Source organism: Ictidomys tridecemlineatus, chromosome 13 (genome assembly GCF_052094955.1).
Source record: "Ictidomys tridecemlineatus isolate mIctTri1 chromosome 13, mIctTri1.hap1, whole genome shotgun sequence".
Lineage (NCBI taxonomy): Eukaryota > Metazoa > Chordata > Mammalia > Rodentia > Sciuridae > Ictidomys > Ictidomys tridecemlineatus.
In genome coordinates this window covers 94,804,389-94,823,416 of record NC_135489.1, presented here as the reverse complement: position 1 = coordinate 94,823,416, position 19,028 = coordinate 94,804,389, and the positions used below count along the sequence as shown (strand labels likewise).

The 19,028-nt window shown below is 51.9% G+C and overlaps 1 protein-coding gene across 12 annotated transcripts in view; it reads right to left on the bottom strand.

Moving 5' to 3' along the window:
• The window catches only part of Wnk2 (WNK lysine deficient protein kinase 2), a 121,312-nt gene that overhangs the window by 81,132 nt on the left and 21,152 nt on the right, over window positions 1-19,028 (bottom strand). The window lies entirely within an intron of this gene.

Below are 19,028 nucleotides of genomic sequence, written 5' to 3'. Positions count from 1 at the left end.
GAGACACAGACAGAACCAGGCGGGCAGCGCAGTGGACCTCGGCCTGCAGCCTCTTCAGGGAGTGCAGCAGGTGTGGGGACAGGGGACAGGAGGAGGTGGAGGCCACGCTGAGGCCTTGAAGGCCCAGCCCGTCACGGCCACACCTCCCCTGCTGAACCAGATCTTCCTCTCGACCCACAGGGCCACCAGCAGTCCATGACAGCTGACCCTTCAGGCCCGCCACCCTGGACACAGTCCCTGCACAGGGACCTCCACCGAAAGGAGTCCCGGGAGGCCAGAGACGCTTCACCACCCCCTCTGCCGAGCCCAGGGGCTTTTTCCATAAAAACACCTCACAGACCTTTGTCCCCTCAGTCATCATTTACTTCCTGAGTGTTTGTTAAGAGAATGAAACATCAGTTTGCTCCTCGTGTATACACAACTCACAGGAAGGGCTCGAGACCCAGGATATGGACCAGAAGAGACACTGACGAGAGACAGAGACCAGAGCTCATGTGAGGAAGGAGCCGTGACAAGGGGCCCCTGGGGCAGGCGGGGGCAGCTCGGCCCCCACAGCCACAGGCCACTCTGCCTGGCCAGCCCAGCAGAACTAAGCCACTGGCCTCAGGTTTAAAATGGGGGACAGCAAACAAACACCACCGTTGCCTAAAAGGGCCCTTCATCAGGTGTGTGAGCTGGGTGTCCCCTGTCCAGAAGCTCTGTCCACGGCCGGGGCAGGGCACCAGGACCTCGCCCCACGTCCAACCCTCAGGTCCAACCACCCCAGCACCGCCTACCCCGCCCCCACTGGTCCCAGCGGCTACCATCCCTTCCTGGACTCCTCTGCCTGGTCTCCTGCCTCACTGTCCCCTATCACCCACGAGACCTGGCCCTTCCTTTCCCGAAACCCTTCACAGGACTCTTACCACCAAGCCCTCAGAATAGACCCAAAGACACAGGAATCCAAGGCCTCTGGGGGCTTCCAACTTCACCTCCCCACTCTGCAAGCACCCTGAGACCTTCTCACCTCTCGGCCCCCCCAGCTTCACCTCCTGGGTTTGGACCAAGAGGCCCCCAAAGCCATGCCTGCCTCCTCCCACCCAGGAGCCACGGGAATGTGAGGAAAAAAAAAGTCGTGTATTTTCAAAAGGCAACCATAAACAAATGAACACAGAACAGAGAAACTCCCAGGAACTCCAGGGAGACGGAAAGCAGGTGGATCTGGATAGATGGCGGGAGAGATCAGAGCTGAACGGAAACACAAACCAAGACCCTGGAATCCTTCAAGAAGGCCTCCAAGAACACCAAGCTGGACCTCAGCATGCGAGGAGAGGTGGCTTATGAGGTCATGATAAGAGTCGTCTTGTCAAGGAGTCATACCCCAGATGATGGCTGCACCCATTAACAACCCTCTGCCAGACCCCATCCCCGGCAACACAAGCCCTAAAGGGCCCCTTCACTCAGCAGTGAGTCGAGACAGCAACCATCACCAACAGCGCCAAACAGCCAAGAGAAACCACCAATAGGGCCAACCCCAGAAAAACAAATAATTCAGGGACCAAAGGCAACATTAATTAATGTTCCCATAACGACCCAAGAAGTAGACATGCATACAGAACAGCAAGATTCTATTTAAAAAGGAATAATCAAGAGAGATTCTTGCAAATTAAAAAAAAAAACTCTATTTTAAAAATAAGATATTCCACAATCCAACAAATCATTAAGTACAAAAAAGTTAATTTTCAGATAATAAAATGGAAATCGTGTTCCGCTCATTAAAATGATTATTCATCTAAGAAAATAAAAGCCAAGCCACAAAATGGAGGAACTACTTTTTTTTTTTTTTTTTTTGCAAAACTATTCTTAATACATGTGTCTAGCAAAAAGGACCAGGACCCCATATATAGAGAACTCCTATAACAATAACAAAACAGAACACAGATCCTTCACCAAAGGAGGTGCAGAGATGGCAGTGGTACCTGAAAGGTGCTGAGCCTCCTTAGCCACCAGGAAAACGCCAATTAAAACCACACTGAGATGCCACTTCACACCCACCCAGAGGGGCCAGATTCATAGATTGATAATTCCAGCTTCCGAGCAGCCAGGAAGAGGCAGGCAAGTGCTCTGGGGGCCTCTTGGACCAGGCCCAGGAGGTGAAGCTGGAGTGGCTGGAGGTGAGAAGGTCTTGCAGAGTGGGGAGAAGAAGTTGGAAGCCCCCAGAGGCATTGAGTCCTGCTCACACAAGCTGCTGGGCGAAGCCCTTGGGAGGTTTACACCTGCCATGTCCAGCCGTTCCCCTCCTGGAGAGCCAACTGAGAGAATGGGAACAAGCCCACAAAGAGGGACACAAGGATGTTCCCAGCACCTGTGTTCGTTCACCGTGTCGCCATCTGGAAGCAGCCAAAACATCTGTGGGCAAGTGCATGAAAGCCAACCCATGGTAGCCCCATCGCCACAGGAATGTGACTCAGCAACCAAAGGGGAACAATTCCTGATTCTCACCACATCTCGGGTGAAAGCATTAAGCTCAATGAGAGAAGCCAGACACAAGGATATGTCCAGTCTGGTCTCGTTTTGATGTAAGATTCTGGAAGAGACGGAGCTAAGGCAAGGAGACTCACCATCTGTTGCCTCTGGGCGGGCAGAAGTCAGTCTCTTAGAGAACATAGGGGAGGAGAAAATGTTCCACATTGTACCAGAGAATGTGGGCTGCGCACATGCGTGCCTTGGTCAAAGATCCTCAACTTGCATATTTAAGATTTCTGTGTTTCACTACGTGTAAATTACACTATGGTGTAAATTATACTTCAACTTTTCAAATGTTAAAAAAAAAAAAAAGAAAAAGTGAAAGTATCCAAAGACCAAAGGAGAAAGGTAAAAGAAAGAAAGAAAATGAGAGAAAAAATATTAAGAGATACGAAGGAATCACCTGGAAGTTGAGCAACTGTGTAAGAGGAGTTCTAAGAACAGATGTGAAGTTTAAATAGACAGCAGAGTAGTATTTCTCCAAACTGGAAGGAAAAAAAAAATAGGATAAAAGGGCTTGCTGAGGCCAGATCAGAATAAATGAAAAATTACCCACTTGTGGACCTGGTCCAGTGAAATTTCAGAATCCTCAGGTCTGAGAGCAAGTTCTACCTGCAAAAGAACAGCCCAGACTGTGCAGGTGACAGGAACAGCATCGTCCAAGTGCTGACCCGGAGTCCTACACCCAATCAGACGTACATCTAGCCAAGCCATCAAGACTCATTTTCAATCAGGCAGACACCTGTAATTCCAGCAGCTTGGGAGGCTAAGACAAGAGGATCAGAAGTTCAAAGCCAGCCTCAGCATCTTAGCAAGGCCCTAAGAAACTCAGCAAGACCCTGTCTCTAGATAAAATATAAAAATGGGCTGGGGATGAGGCGTGGTGGTTAAGTGCCTCTGGATTCAATCCCCAGTATCAAGAAAGAAAGAAAAAAGACTCATTTTCAGATATGCAGGAGCTCAAAACTTTACTTCGCACGTGCCCTCAGCAAACCGAGCTCCTGGAATAACTTGTCACAGAACACAGAGCGATGCAGCAGGAAGGAGGCAGCCAAGGTGACCTCTGGGTCCTGAAGATGAAGGCCACAGGAAGAAGATGGCCCCTCAGCTGGGCCAGCTTGCTCAGGAAGCCTTCTGTTATTTGGATGTGACGTTCGGATGTGAGGTGTCCCCCAAAAGCTCATGTGTGAGACAATGCAGGAAGATTTCGAGGTGGAATGATTGGGTTAGGGGAGCCTTAACCTAATCAGTGCATTTATCCCCTGATAGGGATTAACTGAGTGGTAACTGAAGGCAGGTGGGGTGTGGCTGGAGGTGGGTCATTAGGGAGTGGCTAGGGGGTATATATTTTGTCTGGTGAGGGTATAGTGTGCTGGCCGGCGCTCTCTCTCTCTCTCTCTCTCTCTCTCTCTCTCTCTCTCTCTCTCTCTCTCTCTCTCTCCCTCCTTCCTGGCACCATGTCCCCATCTGCTTTCCTCTACCACATTCTTCTGCCACGATGTTCTGCCTCACTCTAAACCCTGAGGAACGGAACCAACTATCTGTGAACTGAGATCTCTGAAACCAATGAGCCTCCAAATAAACTTTCCCTCCTCCAAAATTGTTCTTGCCGGGTCTTTTGGTCCAGCAGCAAAAAGGCTGACGAAAACATCTTCCCAAGGCAACAACCTTCCCTCTCCAAGTCCCTTCCTGTGGGCCTAGTCACAGGCTTGAGATGTCATTTATAACATGAGTTATTTTTGCCAGTGTTTTACAGCATCCATCAACAGCAACGTGTGAAACTTTTCCTTGTGGCTTCTAAGCAAAATGTTCATGTTGTAAACATAACTAACAAAAATGAGAGGTAGAGGAAAGTACTCTGTATAGGCCACAGTCTGTTTTTTTTTCTTTTCTCTCAGTCCTGGGGATCGAATGTGGGACCTGCATATGCTAGGCAAGTGCTCTACCACTGAGCTATACCCCTGACCACTGCAGTCCTCATTTTTTAATGTCAGATCCAGGTTAAAGTTGATAAAGACTCAAAAGTCAGAAGTTATTAGCCATGGTACCTTGGGATGGGCTTGGAAGTGGGGAGGAGACCTCATTGTATCCTCTATGCCACTGGGCTGTTTTTTCCAAAGTGACATGCTGTTCAGTCATTTAAAAGTCAGCCAGGGTGTCCTCTGGGCATGGCCTTGTCCCTCACAGAGCTTGTCCAGGTCACCCTCAAATGTTCCTCCACTGATGGTCAGTCCCATTAGCCTGGTAACTCCCTGATACAGAACCAACCCAGTTAGTGAAACATTGTACCCTCTGGGCAGCAAGCAAGGTCAGGGAGAAAGCACCTCATCTCTTTGAGGAGGTTTCCAAATCCTATGAGAGTTGCACTGTTCTTAAAGGTCTGGGGGCTGAGGGCTGAGCTCCCGGCCCTCACCCCAGGGGGTTGCATAGACATCTCGTCCCACCTGGACGGGAGGGTAAGATCACTGAGCCCCCCGTCCCTCCCACCGGGTCTGCACAGCTCTGGTTCCCTCCTTCATGGTGAAAATCCACCAGATGGTAAACAACAGCGACATTCTGAGGCCACCTGGCCTCAGGACGCCAGGAAGAGATGAAGCAAGACAGCAGCCTCCAAGCTGGGCAGGAGCCACTCAGGGGAACTTGAGTCAGATGGCCGAGGCAGAACACAGCCTTGGCCCTGGCGGGCCTGTCCAGCACCCTAGGCCCACCTGGGGACAGACCTCAGGGGATGTTTTTGGTGTTGATTAGGAGGATCAGAGGTTCTCTCTGGCCCTTTCCGGTGATACCCAGGGCCACAGCTTGGCTGGAATATCCCTAGTGGCTGCCGTTGCCAGACCCACGAGGGCCACATGAAGTTGTCCGACGGCAGCGGAGGTAGCAGGCCACAGCCCCCTCCTTTCAGCAAAGCTTGGGGCCAAGTTTGAGCATCAGAACTGTTGAGGATGCCGAGTCCCTCAAGCAAAGGACAACCCAGCGTCCTCATGAGAAGTCTCCCCGGGATCATATGTCCAAACAAGAGAGCCCTGAGGGTCTCATCCAGAACCCTCCTCTGTGGAGAAGAGGCCCAGCCAGAGCCCCAGATGCAGGGTTGGACAGGGTGGGAGGGACTGTGAGGCCCCCAGGCCCCTGAAAGAGCTCAGGCCTCTGGGGCTGAGGTTGTGGCTCAGTGGTGGAGCGCTTGCCTGGCACGTGGGAGGCACGGGGTTCAATTCTCAGCACCACACTCAAATAAATAAATAAAGGTCCATCGACACCTAAAACAATTAAAAAAAAAAAAAAGCTCAGGCCTCTCAGCTCCCTCACTTCACTCAGTTCACACACAAAAATGCCACCATCCCAGGGACAGCAGACACCTGGGACAGGTGGCTCACGTCTGCAACTGATGTATGTGCCTCTTCCATCCCCCTCACCTCCTGGAGGTGTCCCCACTACTCCAGTGACCCTGCCTGCTCCACACCTTTCTGGTGGACAGGCCTCCCTGCCACTCCCAGATCCCCAGAATTTGCACAGGGCCACCCCAGCAGGAGGCGTGCACGCTGCTCACTGCCTGTGGGGTCTGAGCATCAGGCTCGGCCAGCAGCAGGGAATGGAGAGGCCTGGCAGAGGGAGGGAGCGCCCCACCCCCACACTCTGCTCCTGGCTGGCGTGTGGCCGGGAGGAAACCTCAGGAGATGGCAGGCAACAGACAGAAAACAAATGAACATGTCATTATGTACTGTGCCCGACCTCAGGGGAAAGGGACGGGCGGGAGCCCCAGCCACAGCACCCTGGCCTCCAGGAGAAGCACCCCCGGCAGGCAGCTCCCACCCCACCCCAAGTGCAGGAAGAGGCCTCCAGGCAGACTGGGGTTCAGGCAGCCCTTAGTGTCTCACAACAGGGATGGACACAGGCCCTGGCATCGGGCAGGCCTTGGACTTGGGTGGCTCAGTGGAGATGTCATGGTATTCCTCAAGGCTGACTGTCCACACCAGGCCCTGGCACGGCCTGAGAGCTCCTGGGTCTGCTCCCACTAACGCCGCAGTGCAAACCCCGGTCCCCCTTCCGTCCTAAGCAACACAGCGGGTCCACGCAATTCCTTTCTTTTCTTTCTTTTTATTATTTTTTAGTTGTTGATGGACCTTTATTTTTATTTATTTGTATGTGGTGCTGAGAATCGAACCCAGTGCCTCACACATGCTGGGCAAACGCTCTGCCACAGAGTTAAACCCCAGCCCAGTCCAGGCAGTTTCTAAAAAGGGCACCGTGATCTAGCTGGACGTGCTCCCCACCACTCCCAAGAAAAAGTGGCCAACACTGGACATGGCCCTGAGGAGCCACAGAGTGCCGTGCACATCCCCAGCTGGTCCGCCAAGTCCACCAGCTGCTGAGCCCTGCACGTGCTGAGGACGAGGGGCTGGTGGCACGTGGCCAGCTGGGCATTTCCAAAGCTCAGTCTTCTTTGTCAAGAGTGCCCACGCGTCTATTATTCTCTGAGGCAGAAACTTGAACTTGAATGACTAGCCCCTCTCTTCTCTGGTAAATAATACTGTTTTCTTTCAAAGGGGAGGGACGGGGCAGGGGGAGGAGGTGGAGGTGTCAGGTGACTGGAAGCCTCACTCTCTCACAGGCCAGCCCCCAAGCCCCTGCCACATACACCACACAGACACAGGGCCCCAGGCAGCCACACACAGGAGAAGCACATGGTGCCATGGAGTAAATAGTCTAGGTTAATTTTGAATGTAAACATCAAAAGCACTAACTCATTCGGGCTTACTTATTTTAAACTGCTCGGGTAAGCAGTAAAGCCAGAGGTTTGGCTATCAGGAGTGGCTTGACCAGCTTGACCAAGGTCCTTCATTTCCAGTATTTTGGCAATGTTGACTTTTTAAAATGTTCTCTGAAATGTCTTTCACGGAATACAAATGCCACCTCCATCAGCCATTTCATAAACAGGTGAGCAAAATCGCCTCTCACTCCAGTCCAGATCCATATTTCCACTCCTGCAGACAAAATGACATGGTGTGGCTTTTTCTCAAAGTCTTTTCTGACGGCCTACAACACCTCTCTGCCATAAATTTTAATTTCCTGTGATCCTAAGACCCTGAGGGGCCAAAGGTGTTTTTTTCTGGTTTGAGTGACCATTACCAATTAGCAAGGCACAGATGACCAAAACAAAGAGAGAACAAATTTTACCCAAAACACTTCCTGTCCCCAGCTGCACGAGCTCTTTCCCAATTACCTCAGGCACCCAGGGTGAATTTAATCACCTCTGGAGAGAGCCCGGGCCCAGCGGCCGGTGCCCACCTCTGGTTCCCATCATGGACTCTGACACCCCTTGCACTTGGGAGATGGTGGAGGGAGTCCACCAGACCACAGCACGGACTCCCCACGCGCCCTCCATCAGGACAGCCAGCCACCCACAGGGCCTCCTTGGCACCGCTGAGCAGGCACGGTGGGGCCTGCAGTCTGGCCTGGCAGTTCACTCTGTGGGCCAGGCATCTGCGGGAGACCCCACATCCCCTGCAGGACCCCACCTCCCACAAGGAAAAAACCATCTCAGGCACAGACAGGGCCATGTGTGTCACCGTGCAGCAGGGATGGGACAGGGTGGGGGGAGGACTCACGAAGGCGGGAGAAGGAAGAGGACTGGGGACAGTGGAGGAAGGCCAGAGGGTGGGGGCACAACAGGTCAGCTCCCCTGAGGCCCATCATGACGGGCATGGCTGATGGGACCAGAAGCCACCCGGACCAAATGCTGGGTAGCACGGTGACACAATGGCAGACAGGAGTCCCTGAGGACACCCCAAGGCCTCCCAACAGCAACGCCAGCTCCGATGAGCAGCCCCAGCTTCCTGCAGGCCAGCGTGTGCCTCAGGACCACCCAGCCATCCCCTGGCCTCTGCCACGCTGCCATCCAGCAGCTCTGGCTTGGGCCATGTGTCACCAGCTCCACTTTTGATGGTGTCACAGTCCCCCCCCACATACCCCACTCTTCCCAACAAATCAGGAAAGGCCCAGGTCTCCCCGGGTATATGTGAGAAGTGCCAGGCCACACTGACACCCGGGGTCACCAAGCACTGCGGCTGGCACAGCAGGCCTGGCCTGGGCCCCTCTCCACCCGAGCTGTCCTGCACTTGGCCTCGAGCCCTGTGGACACATGAAGGGCACTAAGGATTCGGGAGGCCGAGGTGAAATGCAGGCTTGGGGCCCAGCTCCCTGAGCCTCACAGAGCTCAAAGAGGGTACTGGGGGAGATGCCCGACACAGAGAGCCCTGGTGGCTGGACGCTCCTCCCAGAGACAATCATAGGAGCAGACCTGAGAGTCCAGCGCGGTGCTTTCCTGGGAGGTTGGGTGGGGGCACGTCCATGGGGCTACAACGAGCAACCGCAAGACGCCGAATGGCAAGGGAGGGAAGAGCGGCCAGAGGGCCCTGGGCATCGCCGTCCAGCAGCTCCTTCGGTGACAAGGATGCGGCCTGTCTGAGCTGCCCAGCAAGGCTGAGAGGTGGCCCCCGGGGCCAGGGCCTGACAGCTTCACTGTGGTCTACTCGTGTACATGGCTGGTGGTGGTCACAGCACACAGGGCAAGTGAGAGGCTCGCCACCTACTGTCCTCAGAGTGCACACAGCCAGGGGCTGGCCCTGCAAGACCACACCCCGGTGCTCACAGACCCCGTGAGAGGAGGGCTGGGTGGCCAGGCCAGGCGGCACCCGGAAGAGCCTCGCTGCCTCCTTTGTGACTAAATACACGTCAACACCACAGCATATGCTCTGCCAGGGGTTCAGAGCCCCCCGCCGATGGGATGCACCCTCAGTACAACCCCGTGGGCTCTGGACCATGCAACTACCCCACCAAGAAAATGGAGGAGGCTTTACCCCTCATGGCCTGCTGGCAGGTCAGCTAGCAGGACCTGCCAGCTCATGCACAGCCTAGGTAAATGGCCTTCAACCATCCCCAGCCCCACAGCCAGAGCCTCAGGGCAGGGACTCCTGTCCAGGAGAGAGATGAGGAGTAACACCCCTTGGGCCTTGTCCCTCCCGTGTCAGGTGGTGGAGAGTGAAGTCCTGGCCAGGAAGAGCTGTGTGCTAGGCAGAGGGGGTCTGGACTCTCCGTGCTTGGGAGTGCAAGTGGGGACCCTGCACACCTATGCTCAACTAATTCAGAGAAAACAGGGGAGCCCAAGCGAGGCCCAGGGGAACAAGCCATGACAGCAGGCGGAGCTGGGCGCGAAGCAGGCGGGTATTTTATCCCCACACAAGTTGTGAAGTCTTCAGGGCTGACCTAGGACCCCAGGGGAGAGGCACTGGTCTACACATGGCCTCTGGCACTCTGCAGGATGGTGCCTGGCGGGGGGTCCCCTCTTGACCTTGCAGTCCTACAAATGGGCTGAGCCTCAGCCCACACTGTGGCCCTGAGCAGGTGCCACCTGGCCATCTTCCCAGGGACCAGCATCCTTAATGACGGCCACAAGCTAAAAGACAAGAACACGCTTGGGAGTGTCACGTATGTAATCCACGGGGTCCTCGGCAGGGAAAGGGGTTGCTGCCTAGGATCCACAGCCACACCGTCTAGAAACACATCCCTCCCGCACTCGGAAAAACCGACAAGCGACTGTGAGTCTATGTACAACTGTTAAAATAGCGGGCAGGGGGAACATGAGCCAGACCTGCTAAGGCTCACTGCTAGCCCTCCAGGACAGTGGCCAGCCCCGCTGCAGTACACTGGCCAGTGGGGACTGGGGTGTCGTGGACACAGGCCATTACATTTTGGGGCAATGCCTCATTGGGGGTCACCTACCCAGAGCACCTGCCCTCAGACAGAGGGGGCGGGGCTGTCCTATGCCTCTCAGTATGCCCAGCTGCCCCTCCTCTCCAGACTGAGCCAAGTAAGGGGCTGAGGGCTACAGGCCTTGGGCACAATCCTGGTCCCAGTGTAAGACTCAGCATGGTCACTTGGTGGCTACCCTCCTTTCCAAGGTCAGGCCAAAATCAGCAGGGCTCTTCCATCCTGTTTCTGAATCCTGAGTGTTGGCACACACTGCAGGTGCCTGACACCTGGCCATGCACCTCCAGTGGTGGACAAACAGGGACACCCAGACACAGGGCAACTGGAGCAGAGAGGGATCAGCTTGAAATTACAGACTTCCCAAGGCCAGGGCAGCCCTGGCCCTGACCAGCTCCACCACCACAGACGGACATCCCACAGCACGGCAAGCACCACGCAGGGTGGGCTGCACCAGAAGAGGCCTTGGCTTTCCTCACGGGAACGCTGATTTTATTTCCTTATAGAGAAGCATCTGCACCAGCTCCCAGACCATCCACAGACCAGCAGGTCATGAGAGCAGGGGGTCCCAGGGGCACCCAAGCCAGAAAGAGACACTGCCACAGGAGTATCCTGTCCTGGAAATCCCTCCCAACAGCCCATCCCGCTCCGCCCTGAATGCACACCTGAGATAACCAGGCCCAGTGGGCAGAGACCAGGCAGAGCCCTCCCACATAGACATACACACCTGACCACACCATGTATCTGGTTTCTGGATGGGAGCCCCACCCATGGCCACTTCCCTACAGGGACATCTAAAGATAGATTTGGACAGCACCACAGGTCAGCGGGATTAACAGCTCAACCACCGAGAACAGCTCCTATGGGGAGGGGCAGGCAGGACAATCGAGGGTAAGGCCTGTGGATTTCTGCTCACATGGCTACAGAGGCTGGGCTGTTGGGGTCACCACCCCTTTGGGGTTTGAACTCAGGGGGCACCACCTTGCCTTGCAGCTGCTCCACCCCACACAGGGTATAAAGGTTCAGGGCACTACAGACGGCCATGTGTACAGGGCCTGGACAGTCTGCTGAATGCTGTGGACCCTCCCTGAGAAAGCAGACGCCTGCCCCCAACACCTCCAGCCCTGGGAGAGTCCCCAACCCAAGCTGTGGGCACGTAGGAGGGGGGGTTGTGACATCTGCCGCTCTTCGAGGCCCCAGGTCCGATTCATTCCTCTTACGATACCCCTAGAACGAAGCCATCGAAACTCACTTTCTTCCCTTTCCCCTGGGCAGCCCAGATGATCCCACCAAGATCTAGGACGACCTCAGAGGCCCGTCTACAGGAGCCCAAGACCAGGAGGTGGCCTCAGGCTGGGTGTGTGCCAAATGCACATCCTCCCAGGTACAACAGCCTCTGTGCCAGGCCCTGTGCCAGGTTGTGGGACAACGGGTGGAGGAGCATGGACAGACGGCCCCCTTATGCAATCGAGGCCTCCAGGAGGGCTCAGCAGTGGGGGAAGGCCCCAGCGCCCATGTCTGCCCCTTCATTCTGCTGACTCCTCCACACCTCCCGGAGCCAACAGCAAGAACCCTGGGGTCAACAATCCAGACAGCAGGGGCACCGCACAGGTGTATATGAGGTGAGGCTCCAGCTCTACTCATTCTGATGTCACAGTTCTCACTCTCCATATTTGTCACTGCTTCTCCACCTAAAGGAAGGTGGCCCCAAACCACAGCCACACAGGTGGCCAGTGAGTGCCTGCCAAGAGGTGAGTCCACACTGAGATGTACTGTAAGTGTACCTCAGATTTCAAAGACAGAGTATTGTCTTAAAAGAATTTCTTAAATCTCATTGATGATTTTATACTGATTACATGTGTAGAAGACAATATTTTGGCTGGGCATAGCGGCACACACCTGTGATTCCAGTGGCTCAAGAGGCCAAGGCAGGAGGCCACAAGTTCGAGACCAGTCTCAGCAATTTAGCAAGGTCCTAAACAACTTAGTGAGACCTCTTCTCAAGACAAAAAAAAATAAAAAGGGCTGTAGATGTGGCTCAGTGGGAGAGTACCTCTGGGCTTTATCCCCAGTACCAAAAACAAAACAAAACAAAACAAATTTTGGATATGTATAATTTAAAATAATTTCACCTGAGCTTTTTATACATTTATGTGATTGTTAAACTGAAAATTACAGTTATGGCTCACATTTGTGGCTCACATTACATCTCTACAAGACTGTGCTGCCTAAGGGCATCAGCACTAAGCAGTAGGTTAAAAGCCAAGAGGTTGGGCAGAACTTGGACAGTCTCACCAGGCTGGAAGACAAAAATCAGAGCCCAGAGAGTGACAAAGAAAAGAGGCCTAAGGAAATATGCAGGATTTCAGATCAGCCCTTCCAGAAGGGCTAAATGCTAGAAGAGTGAATTAAAACAGAATGGAATAACCCCCACAAAGGCTGAAGCACAGCTTTGAATCATCTCAATTCTAGAATGGGTTAGGATGATTTGATCTTAATCTAACTGCCTCCTAATCTCTAAAGATAGATAAAATCATCCAGAGTCTCAATCATCTCCATAATTTTTAAGAACATCAATAAAAAATGACCAGGCAGATCAGAAGACAAGACCAAATGACAAAAAAAGAAAAGAAAGAAAGAAAGAAAAAGAAAAAGGAAAAAAGAAAGAAAGGAAATAATGACAATCTCTAGATGATCCAAATATTGCAATAATCAGACAGACTTTTACATTACCGGGATAATTGTGGTCAAGAAAAGAGAAAGCAAAATTAATTATTTCACCAGAACTGAAATCTACAAAATAAGAATCCAGTGGAAATCTAGAATTTAAAACTAAAATTAGGAGCTCAGGTTTCACAGCAGATTAGACATAGTTGAAGAAAGGATTAGCAAATTGGAAGACAGGATATAGAAAACACCCACATTAAAACATGGACAAATTGGGCTGGGGATATAGCTCAGTTGGTAGAGTGCTTGCCTTGTATGCACAAGGCCCTGGGTTCAATTCAAAGCACCACACACACAAATATGGATAAATGGAAACAGGAAAGACAATAGTAGACTCTAGAAGACAAAGGAAAGGTCCTATCTATCTTTAATGACCAAGTATTTCCCAAAACTAAAGAAAGATATCCATAGATTCCAAAAGTACTAGAAACCCAAAGCAGATTAAATACAAAGAAAAGCACACCTAGCACATTACGTTTAAAAATTTCTAAAAGTTGGACGCAAAAAGAGAGAATATTAAAAGCAGCAAAGGACTTGAGGAGACGTACTGCCTTAAAAAGATCAATAAGTAGACTGACAACTAACCTCAATAGAAACCATTTTTTAAAAAAAGACCATGGAGTAACATCTTTAAACATCTTTAAAGTGTTAGAGAAAAAAAAAAAGAATCGTCAATCTACAACTCCAGAGCGAGCAAAAATATTCTTCAAATAAAGTTTTTTGTTTTTGTTTTTGTTTTAAGACAGAGATGCTATCAGTGGCAAACAGGTGCTAAATGAAACACAAAGGGGAAATCTTCAGGTAAAGGGACAATGATCTCAGATGGAACTCTAGGAAAGAAAGCAAGCACTGGAATGAATAAATGGATTAGCCATGATTCTCAATACTGACTATAATAACAATGTCGTGTGGGTTACAAAACAGATGGGGGATTAAATTACAACATCACATAAAGCAGAGAGGAGTGGGTAAACAGTTGAAAAGTTCTCAGATGCTTGTATTGCTTAAGATGCAGAAAAGGTGCTAGTTTAGATCAGACTCCAGTAACTCACAGATACATGCTGTAATCTCCAGCCTACCCAATAAAAAATGTATAAATGAATGCATAACAAAGGTTCTAAGTGTAAACTCAATGCCCAAAGCCCAGAGATCCAGGAATGGCTTAATTATAAGGCAGCTACTTCTGCAAACACACTTAATTGCTAAAATTACCATTGCATGGATGGACAAAATAACAAAGATGCAACAAAATGAAATATGACAAATGAAATAGGCACATCCTCACAGACCCCCCACTGCAATGACCCTGCTCTCCTGGTTGGTCCTGCTTTAGAGCCCAGGCCTTCCCAGCACTACAGGAGCATAGCCGTCCCTGTTGCTCCTCTGGGAAGACAGTGTAGGTCTCACTTCCCAAGATCAGAAGGGAATCCCACATGGGACACGAGCTCAGCCTGCAGCCCCCTCTTAGAAAGAAGCTGGTAACCCAGTCACAAAAGAGTCAGCCCACACCTCAAGAAGGAGACCTAGAAATGTGTAGGGCTGGAGCCCTACAAGGTGCTTCTCCATGTCTACCTAGGGCATTTCAAACAGTAGAGAAAACCCCAAGGTCCAGGAGCTACTCAGGGTAAGCATCCTGTGGATGCAGGTGGGGGAACCTGTCTGGGGAGTCTTTCTCCTCCTCACTCACATCCCAGACAATGAGAAGCACCTCCCCTCCTCCACACCTCATCTTTCCCTTCCTTCAGGCACTGACAACCATGATCTGCTTTGCAGCCATGCACTAGGTCCACCAAGATGACCCTCAGGGAGGACCCCTGCCCTGGGAGCTCAGCACTATGGGCTATGCCTGTCATGCTGCTCCCTATTTATAGAGAGGGAAGTTAAGATTCGAACAGGCTCAACAGCTTAGCAGGTGGCCTGCAGAACATGAGCCTTGACAGCCTGACTCCAGTATCTCCACAGCATGTGGCCTGGACCACAGGCCAGTCTAGAGGCCTGTGTGCACCAACCCAGCTCTGGGGGACCTGGGGGTGGGGAGCATTCCTGACTGAAATGGCACAGCCAAGGGCCATCTGGGAAAGTTCCAGAGAGGAGTGTCTGCAAGTGCCAGGGACAGGCAGAATCTATGGGGCAGAGGCCAGTCTCTCTAGGATACTGTCCTGCTGGGGGCCATCCTCACTCACGTGATCCACCAGGCAAGCAAGTCACACCAAGCCTGACAACAGGATCCATTCTAATGCCTAAAGCCAACCTCTCCTTGTCGCATCTCCCAGTTGCCAACTTTGCTGGAAACTAGAGTAGCCCAGGAGGAAAGGGAATGAACCCATTCCACTCTGTAATTCCCTGCAGGGCCTAAGGGCATCCCCACAAGGAAAGAGAGACAGCAAGTGAATGAACAAAAGAGCCCAAGAATCAGTAAACCATGAATGAAGGCACTAGTGAACCAACGTCAATGAGTGAAGCATAATGAGATAGCAAACGGCCAACTGTACTCAGTGAATGACTAGTGGATGACAATGAGTGAAAGACTGAATGATAAGCGATCAATGAATGAGGGAGCTAGATATGAAAATGAATGAGTGAATGAACAAACACAATGAAAGAGTAAGCACGGGCGTGGATGAATAAGTGAGAGCTGAGTGAAGGGGTAACTGGGGAGTGAATGAAGAATGATTAAGTGATGAGTGTGAATGAATAAATGAATGAAAGAGCAAATGAACAGTGAGTCGATGAGGGGATGAGTGACTATCAGATGAAGACTAAGTGAAAAGTGAGTGAATGATGAGGAATGAGTGAGACTGGATGAGTGAATGACCGTCTAATGAACGAGAGCAAGTGAATGAATGAAGCGCAAATGAGGAATCAGTGAATGAGTGAGTAGGTGAATGAATGAGTGAATGAGTGAGTAGATGAGTAAATGAGTAGGTGAATGAATAAAAGAGTGAACAAATGAGTGAATGAATGAGTGAACGAGTAGGTGAATAAATGAATGAGTGAATGAGTAGGTGAATAAATGAATGAATGAGTGGGTGAGTAGGTGAATGAATGAGTGAATGAATGAGTGGGTGAATGTATGAATGAGTGGGTGAATGAATGAATGAGTGGGTGAATGAATGAATGAATGGGTGAATGAATGAATGGGTAAATGAGTAGTGACAAAGCAAAAGAACAAGTCAGCGAGTGAAGGAATGAGCGGGTGAACGTGTAATGGAACGAAAAGAGGAGGCCAACCCTTCCCAAAAGCAGAGGGAGATGAGATTGTTATGCTCAAATTCGGGACCCCCAAAGACCACCAGAGACCCAAGATTGATGTAAGCAGCAAAGAGGTGTTTATTGCAAGCTAGCTCGGTCCTCCGCGCACACAGCAACTGGTGACGCTGAGAGGCCCCCAGCCCAGGGTTGGCAGCAGTTTTATACACTCTTTGGAGAAGGCAGGGACCCCCACATACATCATAGCATCCCTTAGCAAATCATCACACACCGCGGGAAAATCAAATAACAACTCTAAAACATGATTAGCACATTCACTGGCGGGAACAAGTTGGGTAGGGGTGATTGGTTAGTACAAGAGGGGGATTCATTTGAACTGATTGGTTTAAGCCATGAGGGGGTGTACGTGCTGAACGACATGGTTTCCCAACATGTTATCAACCACCATAAACTACTGGGGGTCATCTGGCATCTCAGGTATTTCCCTGTCTCATGCTGATTGGTGGCTGCTAGGGGGCTGCTATGGATCCCCACCTAGACTGACTGAGTCAGGGACACCTGGTGCAGCAGATCTCTCCTGTTATTTGTAGATAAACAACTTAGCAGGGTGGGAATGTGCCTAGGAGTGCTCTTTGGATTTTTCCAAGGACTAAGGCCATGTCCCTTCCTTGGACAGGCTTTGCTCTGAGGTAGAGGCTGGATTTCAAGATGTTGGTCAGCAAGTGAATCCCAGCCACCTCCTCCCTCTGGGGAGTCTCCAGGTCCCACAGGTGGAAGATCCTTGAACCCCAGGCACCTGGACATTCAGGGGTCCCTCATCTCCTGTCCTATCATGCACCACAAACTACACACATGTCACACATCACAACACACAGCTCATGTCACATGTCAGGTACCTGACAGGTGCAGTGTGTCATATGCTTCATGCTATGTCCTATCACAACACATGGCATGCCACACAGCACGTAGCACACACATCACACATCATGACACCTTGTGTCAAGTGTCCTGTCTCATGTATCACACGACACTGTCACATCACAGTACACAACACACGACATCATCCATCACACCAGTGTTATGTCCCACGCATCCTGTCATATCACAATAGCCATCTTAGGGCACATGGGATTCTGCTGTCTTGTGTCACACGTCACATCATGTCACATCGTGGCCTCCTGATGCATGGACAGTGACCCCCCCCCTTTTTGGTAAGGTCAGGGAAGGCACCGGCACTCTCTCCACCCTCATCTGAGGGGCCCAGGAAGGCTAGCAGGTGGCCAGTCTGCGGTCCACAGCCAAGGCCAATGGTAGGTATGCTGGACACCAGAGCCCCCCTTCTGCCACATGCAAATGTGTCCCCGCTACTTGAGCACAACTCCAGGAGCTGCCCCACTGTCCACTCAGCTGTCCTCAGGGATGCCACCATGAGCCCTACAAATCCCTGGAAGTGATGGTAATAAACCCAGACCAGGGAGACCCACGCTGTCCCAACTAAGGGACTTGAGGCCTTCCTCAGGGAAGAGACTGGGCTGGCAGGAGCCTGCCAGCCACAACCCTGGGCCATGTGGCCTGCTCGATTCCCCAAGGCCATCCAGAGCAGAGACCAGCAGGCTCTGGTCTGATAGCCATTCTGTCCACACCTGGCAGTTGAACAGCTGGGCAGTGGGTGTGGGGACCAGCACCTCCTGACCCTGAGCCAGAGTCATCCTCCACCAAGAGGCAGACACAACATCGGTGCCAAATCCCCAGCTCCCAGAGGACCCTGCACCCACCTCAGATGGAAGTGGCCCACGGCCAGTCTCCACAGATCACAGGCCCATGTCCTCTGCTCAGCTCTCCAGAAGCTTTTCTCTGGGAATGTTTTGGAACAAGACAAGCGACTCCTAAGTGTTTAAAGACCACTGTCCCATAACCCGGCCACAGTGTCCTTGGAAGCATCATGGTGACAGCACTGGAGCTGCTGCGGCAGCCACGGACCTGTCAGAGGGAAAGCAGCCCTGTGCGTGTATGTGGACACTACAGGGGCACACACGCCTTCAGAGGACACACACACAGGAAGAAGAGTCGAGTGGCAGGACACACAGAAGCGAGGGCTCACTTTCGAGCAGGGTGAGACAGTGTGGGTGGTTCTCTTTTCTCTAGAAAAATGTATTTCCCTACTGTTTTCCAACTTCTCTTAGAATACAGAGTAAGAGGGTGTCAGATAATGTTGATGCCAAAATGCTCCTTTCAGCAGGAAAAGCCTGTTCCGGCAGGGCGCCATCACAGGGACACCCCGTATCTCCAGAGTCTGAGCTCACCTGGGAATGTGACCTCGGACATGTTGGGCCTCCATGGGGAAACCACCCCAAACCGTGCAGCCTGTGTGTCTTATCTGGGAACCATCAGGGTGGTGCTATTTATAACAGCAAGAAAAACCGGACACCCAAGAGGGCCTGGCAACGGAAACAAGGGTCCCTGGGGGCCGTCATGAAGCCCCTGGACAGGGAAGAAGGCAGCGGATGCTATAGGGAAAGGGCACAGAGCGTCTCACGCCAACTCCACACACCAGAGCAGAACCCAAGCCAAGTATGGTGGCTTCGCTCCTCCAGAACACACAGGGCTTTCTCCTGGCCTCTGTGCCACCAATTCTCTGCAGTCTGCTGAACTTCACAAAACCAAAAAAAGACAGCACCTCGCAAGCCAGCCAGCAAGTGTCCAGGGCCACATGGGCGCCGGGAGCAGCTCGTGACCTAGGCGGCAGCCGAGTGTTTACAGCGAGGCTATTTTCATTTCCAGGGCGAGGTTACCATGGAGTTTAATTCCTCAAGTGCTCCCTTTGG